Genomic DNA, 16,212 nt, shown 5'->3' on the forward strand with positions numbered 1-16,212 from the left:
ATCAATGTGTGGATAGTGACAACGTTGAAAAAGTTGGTGATTATGAATCGTAAAAGCAAGCGTGAGAGATATTAGAGAAGACTTATGCAAGGGCTGGAAAGGAAAATATGGTGTGGTTACAAACTCACAAGTGTCAATTTGAATTGATTCAAATGAAAGAAAATGAGACAATTAACGATTTCACAACGAGAATCACTCGATTGGTGAATGAAGTAAAGGCATATGAAGAAACTGTCACATAGCAGTATGTTGTCACAAAAATCTTGTGTTCTTTAACACCAAGATTTGCCAATGTAGTTGTGGTGATTGAGGAATCGAAGGATCTTGCAACGATGATCAAGGAGTAGCTGCAAAGCTCTCTTGATGATCATGAGCAAAGGATAAAGGAGAGAAATGAGGATAAGGAAAATACATAGATTGCTTTGCAAGCTTGCTTCAACGAGAAGGATAAGAGATCAAAAGGAAAATGGCCCATGGAAAGTAAAGGGAATTTTTAGAATTTTGGTGGAAGAGACTCCCAAAATTCAAAGAATTTAACTTGTCAAAGAGGTGAGAGCAGCTGCCAACAAAAATGGTGGTCAAGATAACTTTAGAGGTGAAAATAAGAGGTTTGACAAAAGTAAAAAGCAGTGCTTTAAGTGTCAAAGGTTCATTCATTTTGCAAGAGAGTGCAATGCGAACAAGAAGGAACCTCAAGGATATGAAGCCAATGTTGCAAGACAAGAGTTGGATGAAGAGAATACACTCTTGGTCATGATCGCGGAAGGAGAATACAATAGCAGCATGCTGTGGGATAACATCAATAGCTATTCAAGGAATGCTGCAATGAGTTATAATCTGTTACATGATACAGTTAACCGGTTACTTGCAGAATAAAACTCCATGCTGACTATGCAAGGAGTTTAATGTAGCGAGGAATGATGCTTAGACTTGGGTTGTTCTACTCATATGACGGGGATGAAGTTTTGGTTTGTTAAAATTTATCGTGCAATGAAGAACAAAGTGAAGTTTGTGGATGACACCACTCTAGCAGTCGATGGGATCAATGGTGTTTTGATCATCAGAAGGGATGATAGAAATTCCTTGATCAAATATGTCTTGTCACCTCCAGGAACCAAAAAAAACCTTCTAAGTATTATCCAATTAATTGAGAAGGGTTACAAGATTCACATAGAAAACAAGAGGTTGCGTGTTATGAATGCAAAGGGAGTTTTGGTCCTTAAAGCGCTTATGACTGCCAATAGAACCTTCAAGGCTGAGATGAAGGTTATAAAGCATAGATGTCTTACTACAATAACAAGTATAGAAGAATGGATATGGCACTATCGTCTTGGGTATCTTAATTTTAGAGATCTCAAAGACTTGCAAAAGAACAAAATGGTAACAAGTCTACCATTTATCAACATACCGGCTGAAATTTGTGAGTGTGCAAGCGAAATTGTCGCACCACGAAAAAGAAAGTTTTCCACCGAAATTTATTTATTCCAAAGGAAAGGAAAAATATCGATAAAATCCTTAAAATAAAAGAAGATGGTCTTTGCAACCAAATTTGGGTTCGGCAGTCGGTTATGAAATGGGAAGGTATTAACACCCCTCACATCTGTTGTACTCAACGGGAACCGTTTTGATTGTTCTTTTCATGGATGGATGTTATCATCTAAAGTTTATTTGCGAAAGGGGAAAAATAAGTTTATTAATTGGTGTGCTCGCCAAGGATTCAGACGCTCATCCCTACGTATTCTCATTATGCAATAAGAAAATCAGAGCTTCGTAGTTTGTGGTAGAAAATATATATGTGTTGGTTGTTTTTAGTGAACAATGTCTATGTTCGCGTTCTAGCAGTTAAACTTCGATTATATGCTTGCGCATGGGAGGCTTAAGCATTGTTTATTTACGGTAGACCGGAAATAACATGTCCTCTGTGAAAGTTTTTGAATGCCCTAAGACGTAAAATTGAATTTGATTGATTGTGATTGATTTTAGAGTAGGAGACAAGTACCGAACCACAAGCTAAGTATGATTCCAAGTACTCGGGACCTGAACATACAAGTGCATCCCGACCTCTCTTTTTCATCCCAAAAGTTTTTTTGTTTATGAAATTTGTGAGGTGAGTTTAATCGTTGGTACTTAGAGGGAGAAAGCATCTAACCACAAGCTAAGTACAACCGACAATCATAATACTCGAAAGCTGAAAGGACAATTGCATCCTTACCTCTTTTTTTCACCCCATGAGGACCGAATTAAACTCGTTTATTTTTAAGTGTTTTGAATGGAAGACAAGTATTGGGCCACAAGTTAATCACGACTGAAAATCCAAGTACTTGAGAAATATCGTGGACAAGTACGTATACCCCATCCTTTTTCATCCAGTTTGTTGTAAAATGGTTTGAAAATGACTTGACGTTGGATTGAGTGTTTGAGGTTGAATATGACAATTGTGTGAATTAAATGGAAGAAGTACTTGACGTTGGATCAAACCCTCGTGTTGAATTCAACTAAGTTTGATTTGGTAAACACTTGACATTGGATAAAGTTTATTTTTGTTCTTTCGGAAAAGGTTCTTTTTAGGTCAGTTTTGATTATTTCTAAGTTAATGGACGAGTGTGGAAAGCGATAAAATTGTTACATGTTCATGGGAGTGAGGTACGTTTTTTTCCAAATGGGGGATAATCATACACCATGCAAAATTGAACCATAATCACATAAGAATCATTCAAGTGGAAAAAAGAATTCAAACAACAAATCTACAACCATAATTCATGCATGCAATCAAGAGTAAAGGCAAATGACCAAATCTTTAATGAATTCTAATTGAAAAATTAATTCTAAGACTAATCCTGATCAATTTCTAATTAAAGTATAATGTATCATCATCTGTTTAATAATTTTTAAATAATATTAAAACCTAATTAAAGTCTAACTACTATCTAAGTATTGTCATGGAGTTTTCTACTTGATTATCAAAAATAAAAATGTGAAAACAATGGAATTAAAATGTATTAAAAGTGATAACCATTCATGCACTGGATTGATTAAAAAAAGTGTTGAAAGAAAATGAAGAAAAAAACAATAAACTAAAACTGCAGGGGTGTGTGCACTTGACCAGAGAAGTGTGATAAGAAAACAGGGTGTTGTGCTTCATGGTGGAAATCCCGAAGTGAAGCTTATGTTGTTGTTTCAACAAAGGGAGATGTATCGTATGGACATGGTGCAATGAGTAAACCCAAGGGCTTATGTACTTTGAAGCCCAACACGTTATGGCTAAAGAGAGAGTAGGGAGTATCAAATCTCCTTCCTGTTTCACTCTAACCCACTCGAGCCCAACTCTCTCGTTCTCTCAACACAAACGCCTCAAAACCCTAGGCCTCTCACCTGGAAGGATGAAACTTCCATATTTTTGATGAACATACCAAGAACTAACAATAACCTCTCCCTTGTATTTCCAGATTATCCCTAAACTCACCAAAGCAAGAAGTAAATAACGTAATCCTTCACTAATTCCCCCTAAATACGAATCTATCAACTATTCTCACAAACCATTAATTGTGGATACGAATTGAAGACTTGGAAAACCGAATCCCGAAGTTCTAAGTTAGCCAAAATGCACATGTTAAGCACAAAATTGGGACGGGGAATCATACAAAGCGTCTTCAGAAGCAAAATATTCCACCAATTAAGCACGAAATCGCAAAAAAAAAAAAGTACCAAATCGGAGTAAGGAGGAGCTCTGGCACGGCGGTTCTTCTGCTCAGGCGACAATGGTGGATTCACATGTACTACTTCTTCTCTCTTTTTCTCAGTTCCTCTTCTCACCTTCTTCTACTTCGTCGTTCTTTTCCTCGAATTTGCTGTGAAGTGTTTTGATGAGAATTAATGGTGATTCTGCTTGTGAATATTGAAGAGTGGAGATGTGGAACTGAGGTAGCTAGAAGGTGACACATGGCAAGGCTTTGTTTAGTACAGCTGAAGCTTAGAGGTGAAACTTCAATGGTGGTGTTAGTGCTCTAGGTGAAGGTAGCTAATTTAGGGAGTGAAGAACTTTGAAGAATCCAACTCTGAAGTTTTATGGTGAAAAAATGAATCCCCCTGAGAATGAACTAGGTGAGTTCCATTTATAGAATTTTCTACCCTCCAAATTCTGTTACAAATTCGGTTAGAAGTTGAATTGGATGGAAAATGGAAGTTAGGAGTTAGTTAACAATTAGTTTGGATGGAAAGTTTGTTAGAGGTTGGTTAACAATGTTAGACATTCAGTTATGATGTTGTTAGGAATTTTGGTTAGTGAAAAACGAAGGTTATTTAATGCAGTTAGTGAAGTTGAGAAGGATTGAAGTCAGTTGCTTGTTAAAATTGTTAGTGTGATGAGCTCATTTAATGAATTTACTAATGCATTGCAAATGTTTGAATGAATCTGAGTATGAATTAGATTGAGGTTAGTTAAATTTTAAGTTTAATGTTAGTGTTTAGGAAAGTTAGAAAGAGTTAGTTGGGATTGAAAATCTGTTAGGAGATAGTTTGAACTGAACTTTGCAGTTAGTTTGCATACTGATGATTGTGAGGTTAAGAATCAATTCACATGTTAATACTCTTTTGAATTTTAGTTAGGATTGTGAATCAGTTAACTTTCCAGTTGAATTTTGTAGTAGGTTTGAGGTTTGAATTAAAATTATCTATATGTGATAGACACTATGCAAGTTGGCAGTTAGGGGGTTGATTTATTTGAATGTGAAATCAGAACTGTTATGTGACAATGCATTGCTATGAAGTTGAGTTATGAATGATACTGTTATACTTTGAATTGTTATTTTAGTGCTTAGTTGTAATCTAAGAATGTGTTAGGGTTCTGTTAGTTAGAATTGAACTGTTTGTGAAGGTTTTTAGAGTTAGTCTTGTTAAAGGTCCTGTTATGGAATTATGAAATGTAACTCTATTAGTTATTTAGGAAATTTGGTTAGGATGTTATGTATGAACTAAGTGTATTTGTAAACCTAATTGAATGTTAATTGAGCTATTATGCTGCTTTGGTGAATGTTAATGAATTTTGCATTGTTTTTTGGTAATGAAATAGTTATGGTGATTTGAATGGAAGTTAACTAGCTATTGATGAATGTAAGTTGGTTTAAAGTTTAGAAAAACTTAATAGAACTATTATGCATGAAATGGCTATGCTGAAATGATGTTTGAACAAGTTTGCAGTGCCCTTAGATCAATGGAGTGACTGCCAATTTGTTAGGGCTGCTAGTGAGTTGATAGAAGCTAATGACAATTAGCAATTTTCAACCGTTAGTATGATGGTGCATTACTTGGACTTTCATTATTGGATATGGACATGACATAAAGAATATTTTTGTATTTGACATGAATGTTTTGATGAATTGCAGGCTGTTATTTATGTGAGTCTTGAAGCATCATTCATGAAGTTCCTCTCTTGCCATTTCATCGCTCTAGGAAGTGGACTACCGATACCAGCAATCTGAGACAATCCTCTCTTGCCAACTGTTGGAAAATACTCATGAACCCAACATTGTTGCACAACATGAATATTATCAATTAAAATTATTATAAATAAGTTAATATAAGTCAAAATAAAATTAAAATTAAACATTTGTACCTGTAGCAAAAAGGCATATCCCCTAAGTTGCTTGGAAGTATAAAAGGAAGCATCCCCTAGATATTTGTAGAGTGTGACAAGTGCATATAGGCTATAACTGCACAGTCAAATCTACTCTCAGCTCGTTGACGCGTAAAAATGGTGCAGCCTACCAACAATAGCATATACGCTATAAAAATCTATTCTCAGCTCGCTGACGCGTAAAAATCTCCTTCAACCAATCCAACCTATAATAATCACCCATACAAAACATCTCTAATTGTCTCCTCCAACAAAATACCCAATAGATCAATATCCAGAGTAATAGCATCAGAATCAGTGAAACCATGTGTAGGGTTTGAGAACTCCACCTACAAGGTAAATGAAGAAGACAAGAAACATCATCCAATGTAATGGTCATTCGCCAAATGGCATATTAAAGGACGATGTTTTAGGATGCCATCTCTTTGTAAATGCTGATACTAAATTCCGATCTATTCTCGACAAATTGGTCTATAGTGAGGATATACAAGAATTAGACAATCATCTCTCTATCAATAATGGGAGATTGTGCGAAACTCATCATATTTGTTTGCTACCATGTCCATCAATCTTTAACTCTTTCTTCGAATTTCTCTCCTAAAAATTAATTATAATACATGTTATAAAATATAAGTAATTAAAATTAAAAATGATTCAACATAAAATGATAGAGATTAACTTCGCCGAGTCACAAATGGCGAGCAACATGATCCTGATATCTCATCAGAAGAGACGTATCAAACGGTCCCCCGGGGAACTGTGGCTGATGTATGTGAGGCTCGGGTGCAACTATCTGATTGTCCTCTCGATCCGTCGGCTGTTGAGGTTGTCATCCTTCACCCATTCGTCGATAAATTCTCCCTTCCTGACCTCTAATGCGCCCCATTAAAAATAAAAAATAAAAAATTTGAAAGATAAAAAGACGAATCATATAACTTTGAACTAAGTTCTCCAGGTGACATTACAAAACTGGATAATCTTGGTGCTAGTTTTCCGGTGTACAAATTCAAGAACCAGATAACATGGTTAAAAGTTATCCGATTAGAACATATGTGAACTGAAATACTATATGCCAAGTTATTTGGTTTGTAAAATTTTCCTGACAAACCAGATTACTTGTTAGTTTTCCGGTGTGGAAAATATAAAGAATCAGACAACTTTCCTATGTGTTCTTTGGTTTGTACTCGAAACGAATATCTTAAACGTGCTCTCGCTCTCTTTGAAATGAAATGAGAAAAAAGTAAATTTTTTTGAAATATAAATATTTATATTGGGGTATTTTTGTTCAAGTACATAATTTGTTCAAGTACATAATTTGTAGGGGTAGAGGGAAAATTTTCTTAAAAAATGGGCCACAAGCTTTTGCAAATGAAACCCAATCCAAAATAAAAACAAAGCCCAACCACTGTAATATTAGGCGTGAAAAATATATGGATTGGGTAGAGTTAGAGTAAGTCTCAGCTTTGGATGGTTGTGGTGGAGTATCGTCATGGGACTAATATGATGATATGAAGGGGAATATATGGATTTAGTTCCAAGGAAAACTCAAAACAAAATATACTTTAGTTGCATTTTTCAAAAATTCTTCCAAGTGCGGCATAACACTTCCTTAACTAGAAAGATCTGGTTATAGCCATAGTTCTACCCATAAATGTGAAAAATTCAAGGCTAGCAGCGATGTTGACCAACATTTGTTCTAATAGAATTTCACACTCCTTCTTAGGAGTAGTCAAATTCAGGTTATGACTGTCCATATAAACTCCAACCTAACCATGTTTTATTTATAACAGTTATTATGTTACACGACTATTCACCATACCTAAAGTTCAGATGAAGCATGCTTTAAGAAGTATCTCAATCTATACTTTGATATGAAGCATCAAAAGTTACAGTTTCTTTTATTTGGACATCATCCAATTCTATAACACACAAAGGATCGTGAACATACTTACATAGTTAAGTCACGTGAAAGAAACTGAAGATTGGAAAATGATAGAGGTAACATTATTTAGTATTCTATAGTGATGACAAGTTTTAGAATTCGGAAAGGTCCATTGAAATGAGAAGTAAGCTTTTCCATTTTAAAAGTCTCGCCAAGTTAAAGCAACTTTAACACAGTTTACATCTGGAAATTCCAAGTCTTCTTTTATCTTGTCAATTTGTCATTATAGGTTTTCTACCTGCTTTATGATGTAGTCATGTTCTTGTGAATCATGTTAACTTTCTCCATGGGTTTTTGAACCACCTTTGGTCCTAACACTCGACTATCTTCATTCTCAAACCAAAAAAAAAAAAATTCTACATATCTTAGCATACAAGGATTCATAAAGTGGCATCCCAATACTAATGTGAAAATTGTTGTTGTATGTAAACTATATGAGTTGAATAAACTCATCCCAACTCCTAACTTGATCTAATACACAAGATCTTAGTAAGTCTTCTAAGAATAGTTAGTTATTTCGGTTTGACCATTTATATGTTGATGATAATATGAACTCATCCTAAGCTGACCATCTAAATCTTTATGCAAAATCTCCCGAAACATAGAAGCTAGAAACCCTAGATTCGCTTCTAATTAGACAACGTTAGAGGAGTCCCATGCAACTTCAAGAAAATCACTACTTTATATCACAAAATAATTATTTCATTTTATAAAATTATTTATCCTAAAATAAATGTCCATTTTAGTTTTTAATGCAATTCTAATGTTTATCTTCCAATGATATCCTTTAATTAATACTCAATTTATTATTCTCTTACTCTACATTTATGATAATTCGAATACACTAATAATAAATAAGAATAGTTTATTAAAAATACTATTCTCTTTTTATTTATTATATTTTTTTAATCGTTGTAAAATGACCAACTATAACAGTTATTTTAGAACTGAGAAATCAAAATAATATGAGTATAATATATGACTTATTACAAAATCTATATAAATCTATATAAAATCTAGATTATTACAAAATAATATGAGTATAATATATGACTTATTACAAAATCTATATAAATCTATATAAAATCTAGATTATTACAAAATTGTATGGCTTATGATAATTGTATTGTATCCTCTCGGAGCACATGATAAGCTTATTACAAAATCTATATAAATGATAGCTCACACGCACTCAGATATACTCAAAGGGTTGCATCAAGTTGAATGGCTTATGATAATTTACTTTAGATTTTTGGAAAACAAGCATAAACAAATTCAACTATATCTTTTATCATTCTTGACCACAAAATCATATTCTTAAATTCCTTGTACAGAATGATTTAAATATTTAATAGATACAAAATTATAGCATATATTTTATAAAAGAATTAAATCATGAACGTACCTTATAGGAATTGAAAAGATGACCATGGAAAAATTGAGGATGAGATGATTACTATCCTTATTGTCGTAGAGAATTTCCAGAGTATATTAATCGTCTAATGGGGTGACGCTCAAATAATTAAACGGCTAAGGACAAAGATCTTTCATTGGACTTAACTGAATGGTTCAACTCATCACGGTCCATTCAGGCACAAAACCCAATCAAGTAGTCCATCTATAATTAGTGTTTGATAACAATTAATCATAATATAATTTGTTAATGATTAATTATTGCAATCCATATTTAATTAATTAAATAACTAATCTAACAATCTCCCACTTGAATGACGATAATTAATTATTAAAAATATTAATTTTAATATTAAAATATTAATAATGATCAAAACACTAATCAACCAAAGGATAAGTAAGCTTCAACATTGTAGAAATTGTACCAGATAGAGAAAACAAATCATACATGTTAAACAATCACAATTTATATAAAAAAATGTAGAATTTAGAGTAACATATTTAAGTTAAGAGAAATATGTTATTAAAGAATGACCAAACATATGAAAATGCTATGGATAAACTTCCACTAACACAAAATATCATAAGATTTACTTATGTGTATAAGTCTTTAGTTAGTCATTATAATAATGAGTTTTAAATTAAAGGTCATAGAATATCCACAACAGTCTAAGATAGTAATTACATATAGGCGTATCCTATTAAGAGAGTAATTACATTTAATAATAAGTATTTTCATAACACAATATCACAGTCGAGAGTGTGGATGTTGAAGATATAATAACACATGTACTTTCATATTTTATGACCTCAAGAGTGTGGATGTTGAAGATATAATAACACAATATTATTGCATGCTAAAGAACTATTGTGTCTTTTCAATATCGACCTAAACATCAAATATGATGCATCTTGAGGTTAAAAGAATAATATATATCTCAATATAATAGAATAAGACTTCTTAGAATTATTTTATATTTTGAAGTCTTTTTAGAATGTCATATTTACCGTGTGTGCAAGAATATATGACACTATGAGAATAATAATCTAATTTTTTTGAAATCATATGATTATGTACACATGCACTCCCACTGATCCAATAGGATAATGATTTATCAGAATCCACTAATATTAAATACTCTGATTGAACAATGAGATACTAATCAAATATTATTTATTTAATATAATATTATTATTTCTATACAACTGACATGATAAATTCTCCTACTTGATAGATGATAATAGTTGAATTATTAATTTAAGAGTTTTAAAAATATTTAAACAAATACTCAACTATTTTCTCTATCACACGATGATCATGTCAAGTAACGTCATATTGATAGGGTATGTGTATCACTTAGATAATACTTGGAGAATTGAAATCCATTTTAATAAAAATAAAATTTAAAATTCTTATTTATTGTAATCTCAAATGGGAATATCAACAATAATAAATAAGAAATATAATAATAACGTACAAATATTATCACTACTACAGAAAACACCTATCATAACGGTTGGAAAAGTGATATAATCACGTCCGACCAATTGTTGTGAGGTAATGTGTGATTGTATGTATGATACTTTCCACCACGGTAGTGCGACCGTGATTAAAAGTCAAGTAACGTGCAACCTATCACAATGGTTACTTTAAACCACCATTCTTGATCCGCTGTCGCACACGGGTCAAAAACGAGTTTAAAAGTGTAGTAAAACGGAAGCGACACTCGAGTATCGTATCACAAGGACTCTTGAATGTTATAACCAAACGAATAGAAAGAAGGGGTTTTTAATGTTCAAAACTTAAATCGAAGATGATTAAAGGTAAAGGCAAAATTGATAAATAAGTTAATCTATTGTATCGATTTCCGACTTATCATTGATTCTTATAATTTCAATTCTCTAGCGGATTCAATCCCATTCGATTACAATACCCACTGACAAGCCCAAATTTGTATTATATGATGTATGTTTCTAATTTCCGAATTAAGCAAACGGATTTAAGCAGACACGAATTAAGCAAACACGACTTAATCAAACACGATAACGAAAAGTTACGCTAACGTGATTATAGTTAAGGATCATACAAACAATCAAATTTAATCAACTCTATCCTATAAGAAACAATCGAATTAAGCAAACGAAAGTAATTGAATTAAGCAAACGAGTTTATAGGAAGAATTGAAAAGAGATTGAAATTAAACTGAAATTAATAAAAACCTCAAAATGGAATTCGAATACAACAAATCAGCTCTTTGGGAATTAACTCTCCATGGAATCTTCTAAGCAACATTGTATCATCAAAATTCAGAATTCGATTCATGTAGCAGTGGAAGACCTAATATAATAAAAGGGAAATTTGGGCCCTTATGAGATCCGACCCGAAAATTACAAAAACTGACCCAAACTAACTATTTTAATTAAGCCAAGGACTTTAACGAATTATTCGACCATTCTTCATTCCGAATATGCTTTTGACTTCAACATGAAACTTTTAGTTCTTTCTCTTAGATTTCCAACTTATATTAGAACGCGTCAATCCGAGTCCTATAGCCCAAGTTATGATCTGAATAGTGACAAGGTATAAAATAACTATTTATGCTGAAATAAAGTACGAAAATAAAATAAAGCCAAAAATAAACTTAAATATAAAAACATACTAAAATAGTAAAAATAATAGAATAAATTATATAAATGCCTAAGTATAATTATAGAAAAATATGCATCAAAATGCACTTATCAAATTCCCCCACACTTGAACTTTTGCACTCCGAGCAAAATTACAATTTCAAAACAAAAGGAAAGAAAACAGAGCATGCATTTTCAAAAGTTTTCAAGATACAAGGTATAAGCATAATTCTAAGTCTAAGCTTCAAGAATATGGTGTTAGTAAGCAACTTTTTGTGACATTCAAAGCAGATAAAAAAACAGATTACCAAAAAGTACATCAACAGCAGTAAGATCCTCACAGGATATTATTCACTCAACTCTCAAGTGTTTAGATTAACTGTTTACACTTAAAGCACAACATGAAAATTAGTACTATCATAAGCTTGAAAAGACTCTAACATCCACAGTTGAAATACATGCACACAAAAATCAAAAGAACTTTTATTTGGTTGTAACGTGGTCAAGATAAGGGTGAGATAAATCCTAAGGGGTACTAGGCTAAAATTCAAAGAGATAAAAGACACTTGAAAGAAACTGCGGGAGTTGAATTTACAAAATATTTCATTCACTTGAACAACTCTATAGTAATTGTTTTGTCTTCTCTTTCCTCTTTTTATTCTTTTTTTTGAAAGAATATGTATTGACATGTATTGAAATATTACAAACATAATGCCTTTTTTTTCCTTCCTCTTATCCTTCTATTTTTTCTTCCTCTTATCCTTCTAATTTTTCATTCCTTTTTTTCTTTTCTATTTTTTTCTTTTTCTGCCAACTTCTGAAATATTACAAACATAACTATTCAAAACACACTTCAAACAAGACTCTTTTAATCCTTCGAATAGGGTGATAACATTGTTTTTCACTTCTCGGCTTGTAATGAGAAAAAAAGGATAATAGGCTCAAGGGGGTTTCAAACAAGGGATGCAATTATTTTAGGGTTGGCTTTTTGGCTAACTGGCTAAAAAAATAAAAGAAAACAAAATTGCCTTTATCATATTAGTGTGCACAAGTAAACAACAACATCAACAAGAGTCAATTCAAGTTCTAGAGACTAACAGACATGAGTGAATCACACAAGAAAGAAAGAGATGGATTTTTATATGTTATCCATATAAGGCTCAAAATCTTACAAGGTTAATTGATCTACCACAAATGATGTACAATTTAGAATTTAGTCTTACCTATCATACTAAAAATGCACAGCAAATTTTTCACATCACACCACAAGACTTTAGTCAAGAGAACTAAAAAAAATACTCATAATTGTAACTCAAAAACCAAAGGAAAAAACATGCAATTTTTTTTAAGAAAGCAAACCAAAACCAAAATAGAGAAAAAACAAAGAAAACAAAACAAAAATAATGGTTCCCTCCCCCACAATTAAAACATACATTGTCCTCAATGAAAAAGCATAAATATAAAATAAGAGTGAGAGAAAGCAAAGAACACACCCAAGGAGTCAAGGCGGATAAGTGATTGCATAAGCAGCCTTTCCCAAAGAGAGTTCTCCTACAGTCTCTTCTTCCAAAGTCGGGTTCTCATGTAGTAGCTTTGGGTAGTGTCCATTGACCTTGAAATTTTGATTAGTGCATTCGCCTTGTATTGCAGGATCAAAGAAGAATCTTTGATAAGTAAAAGTGTTGAATGGGTGCGTGAAAGTGATCTTCTTTTTCACAATATCAAGAATCATTACGGGGCTACCTCACTACTTTTATTTCATCTTTAAGTGAGATCCTATGCATACATATGGAATGACTAATATCACGAGTGTCAGCCAAGGTCCATCCAATTCCCTTCTTATGTTTCTGCTTAAGTTGAAGCTTTGATGAATAATATGAATTCTTAGGAAGTGGTTTAGGCTCTATAGAATGTGGTTGTTCAATGAATGGTATGTTTGGGATAGCTGGAATGTCAAGAGCTTCAGCTACATAAACAAATTCATTTACACTGTCACCCTGCAAGGCAGCATCAATCTCAGCACAAACAGCACAAAAGTTAGTGTTAGTACAATCGTCACATGAGTAAATATCATCAAAACCAGATAAAGTTGGAAAATCAATTAAAAACAAATCAGAATAAGCTTCATCAACAACTTCAGAAACCAACTCTATTTGAAAAACAAAATGCTTTTCCTTGTCAATCTTCTTATTTTTCAGTACTCCTTGTGAGAAAGGGATTGGTGATACATACTTTTTTTCAACCTCAATAACAATAGAAGGTTCAGGTTTATTTTCAGGTGTTACATTAACAATGTTTTTATTTTTTTCTGGGGCTGGTTCTGTAACTTTTTCGGATTTCAAGGAAATTGCACTCACATTAGAGCCTTTTAGATTAACTACTGTTTGGGCATGTAGTTAGTTTGATCCTTGAGCTTGTTGCATGTCACTCATTGAAGTGGCAAGTTGTCCAATTTGTGTTTGCAAAGTCTGAATACTATAATATGTTTGCTGCTGAAATTGGAGACTGTTTACAACCATTTGCTTGACAAGTTCCTCTAATGAAGGTTCAGAAGGTGAAAAGGTGGTTACTTGTTGAGGGTTATATGGTGGTGGTGGTGGAAGGGGTAACATCAATTGTTTCACTAAAGAGGTAAGTTCATCAATTCTGGTTTCTAGAGCTTTGTTGGAAGAAGAAACCTGAATCTTATTCACACCTTTTACTTGGACCACAAAATTATCCCTTGTTGTGAACTGTTGGAAGTTAAGTGACATCTTCTCAATCAAGGATTTGGCAGCAACTGGAGTCTTATCAACAAGTGCTCCACCACTAGCAACATCTAAAATGTTTCTTTCCATTGGTAGCAATCCCTCATAAAAGTATTGTATTAGTAATTGTTCAGAAATCTGGTGGTGAGGACAACTCAACACTAACTGCTTGAATCTCTCCCAATATTCAGCCAATGATTCCATGTCAACCTGTCTAATACCACATATTTCTTTTCTGATTGAAGAAGCTCTTGAAGTAGGGAAAAATATTTCTAAGAAGATTTTCTTCATATTATTCCAACTTGTAATAGAATTTGGCTCAAGATAATATAATCAATCTTTTGCAGCACCTTGTAGTGAGAATGGAAATGCTCTAAGATTAACATGATCTTCAGTAATTCCTTGAGGCCTCAATGATATAGAACACATAATCTGAAATTCTTTTAGATGCTTATGCGGATCCTCTCCTGCAAAACCATTAAATCTTGGCAACAAGTGTATTAAACCATATTTCAATTCGAAAGGTACATCAGCAACAAGAAATTCAATACATAAAGCATTATAATTAACATCAGGGACAACAAGTTCTCTGAGGGTTCTTTGGTCAACCATGTTAAACTCAATAGAAAAGAAAAAAAATCAACAAACAATGAGAAAACACAACTAATTCAGCAATGCAACAACAAATAGAAAAATACCGACAATGTCCCTATTAAGTAAAAATAATTGAAATACGAAAAAAACGATTAAAATAAAATATAAAAAATACAAAAACATGAAAATTAATCTAATAACGTCAATTAAGAATTTTGAGAATTTTTGTGGAATTTTCGGAAACTACCAAAACATAAAATAAATCATAAAAAATAGAAAAATAGGGAATTTCGATTTTTAGGGTGGCGTCCACTATTTTCAATCCTTGATTTTTTCCTAATAAATTGACAAATAATTGGAATAATTTGAGACGATTTTCTTAAAAACAGAAAAAAAAAAATCCTAAACCTCAAAAAGACCCGTACGCAAAAAAGTTAGGGCAAAAAAAATACTAAAACATAACACCTAAACCTATAATAATTATTAAACTATAATAATGGTTAAGATCTACAAGAGTCCCCGGCAACGGCGCCAATTTGATCCGCTGTCGCACACGGGTCAAAAACGAGGATGATTAAAGATAAAGGAAAAATTGATAAATAAGTTAATCTATTGTATCGATTTTCGACTTATCATTGATTCTTATAATTTTAATTCCCTAGCGGATTCAATCCCATTCGATTACAATACCCACTGACAAGCGCAAATTGGTATTATATGATGTATGTTCCTAATTTCCGAATTAAGCAAACAGATTTAAGCAGACGCGAATTAAGCAAACACGACTTAATCAAACACGATAACGAAAAAGCTACACTAACGTGATTATAGTTAAGGATCATACAAACAATCAAATTTAATCAACTCTATCCTATAAGAAACAATCGAATTAAGCAAATGAAAGTAATTGAATTAAGCAAACGACTTTATAGGAAGAATTGAAAAGAGATTGAAATTAAACTGAAATTAATAAAAACCTCAAAGTGGAATTCGAATACAACAAATCAACTCTTTGGGAATTAGCTCTTTATGGAATCTTCTAAGTAATATTGTATCATCAAAATTCAGAATTCGATTCATGTAGCAGTGGAAGACCTAATATAATAAAAGGGAAATTCGGGCCCTTATGGGATCCGACCTGAAAATTACAAAAACCGGCCCAAACTAACTATTTTAATTAAGTCTGGGACTTTAATGAATTATTCGACCATTCTTCATTCCGAATATGCTTTTGACTTCAACATAAAACTTGTAGT

The 16,212-nt window shown here is 32.6% G+C and overlaps 1 long non-coding RNA gene across 1 annotated transcript; it reads left to right on the forward strand.

The window, feature by feature from the left end:
- The first annotated feature begins 3,131 nt into the window (after nucleotides 1-3,131).
- On the forward strand, nucleotides 3,132-5,602 carry LOC127127825 (uncharacterized). The gene is made up of 3 exons (XR_007805473.1): nucleotides 3,132-3,773; nucleotides 3,902-4,101; nucleotides 5,382-5,602. It is a non-coding gene; the product is annotated as an uncharacterized LOC127127825 (long non-coding RNA).
- The last annotated feature ends 10,610 nt before the right edge of the window (nucleotides 5,603-16,212 follow it).

The sequence above is a fragment of the Lathyrus oleraceus genome, chromosome 3 (genome assembly GCF_024323335.1).
Source record: "Lathyrus oleraceus cultivar Zhongwan6 chromosome 3, CAAS_Psat_ZW6_1.0, whole genome shotgun sequence".
NCBI classification, from domain to species: Eukaryota; Viridiplantae; Streptophyta; class Magnoliopsida; order Fabales; family Fabaceae; genus Lathyrus; species Lathyrus oleraceus.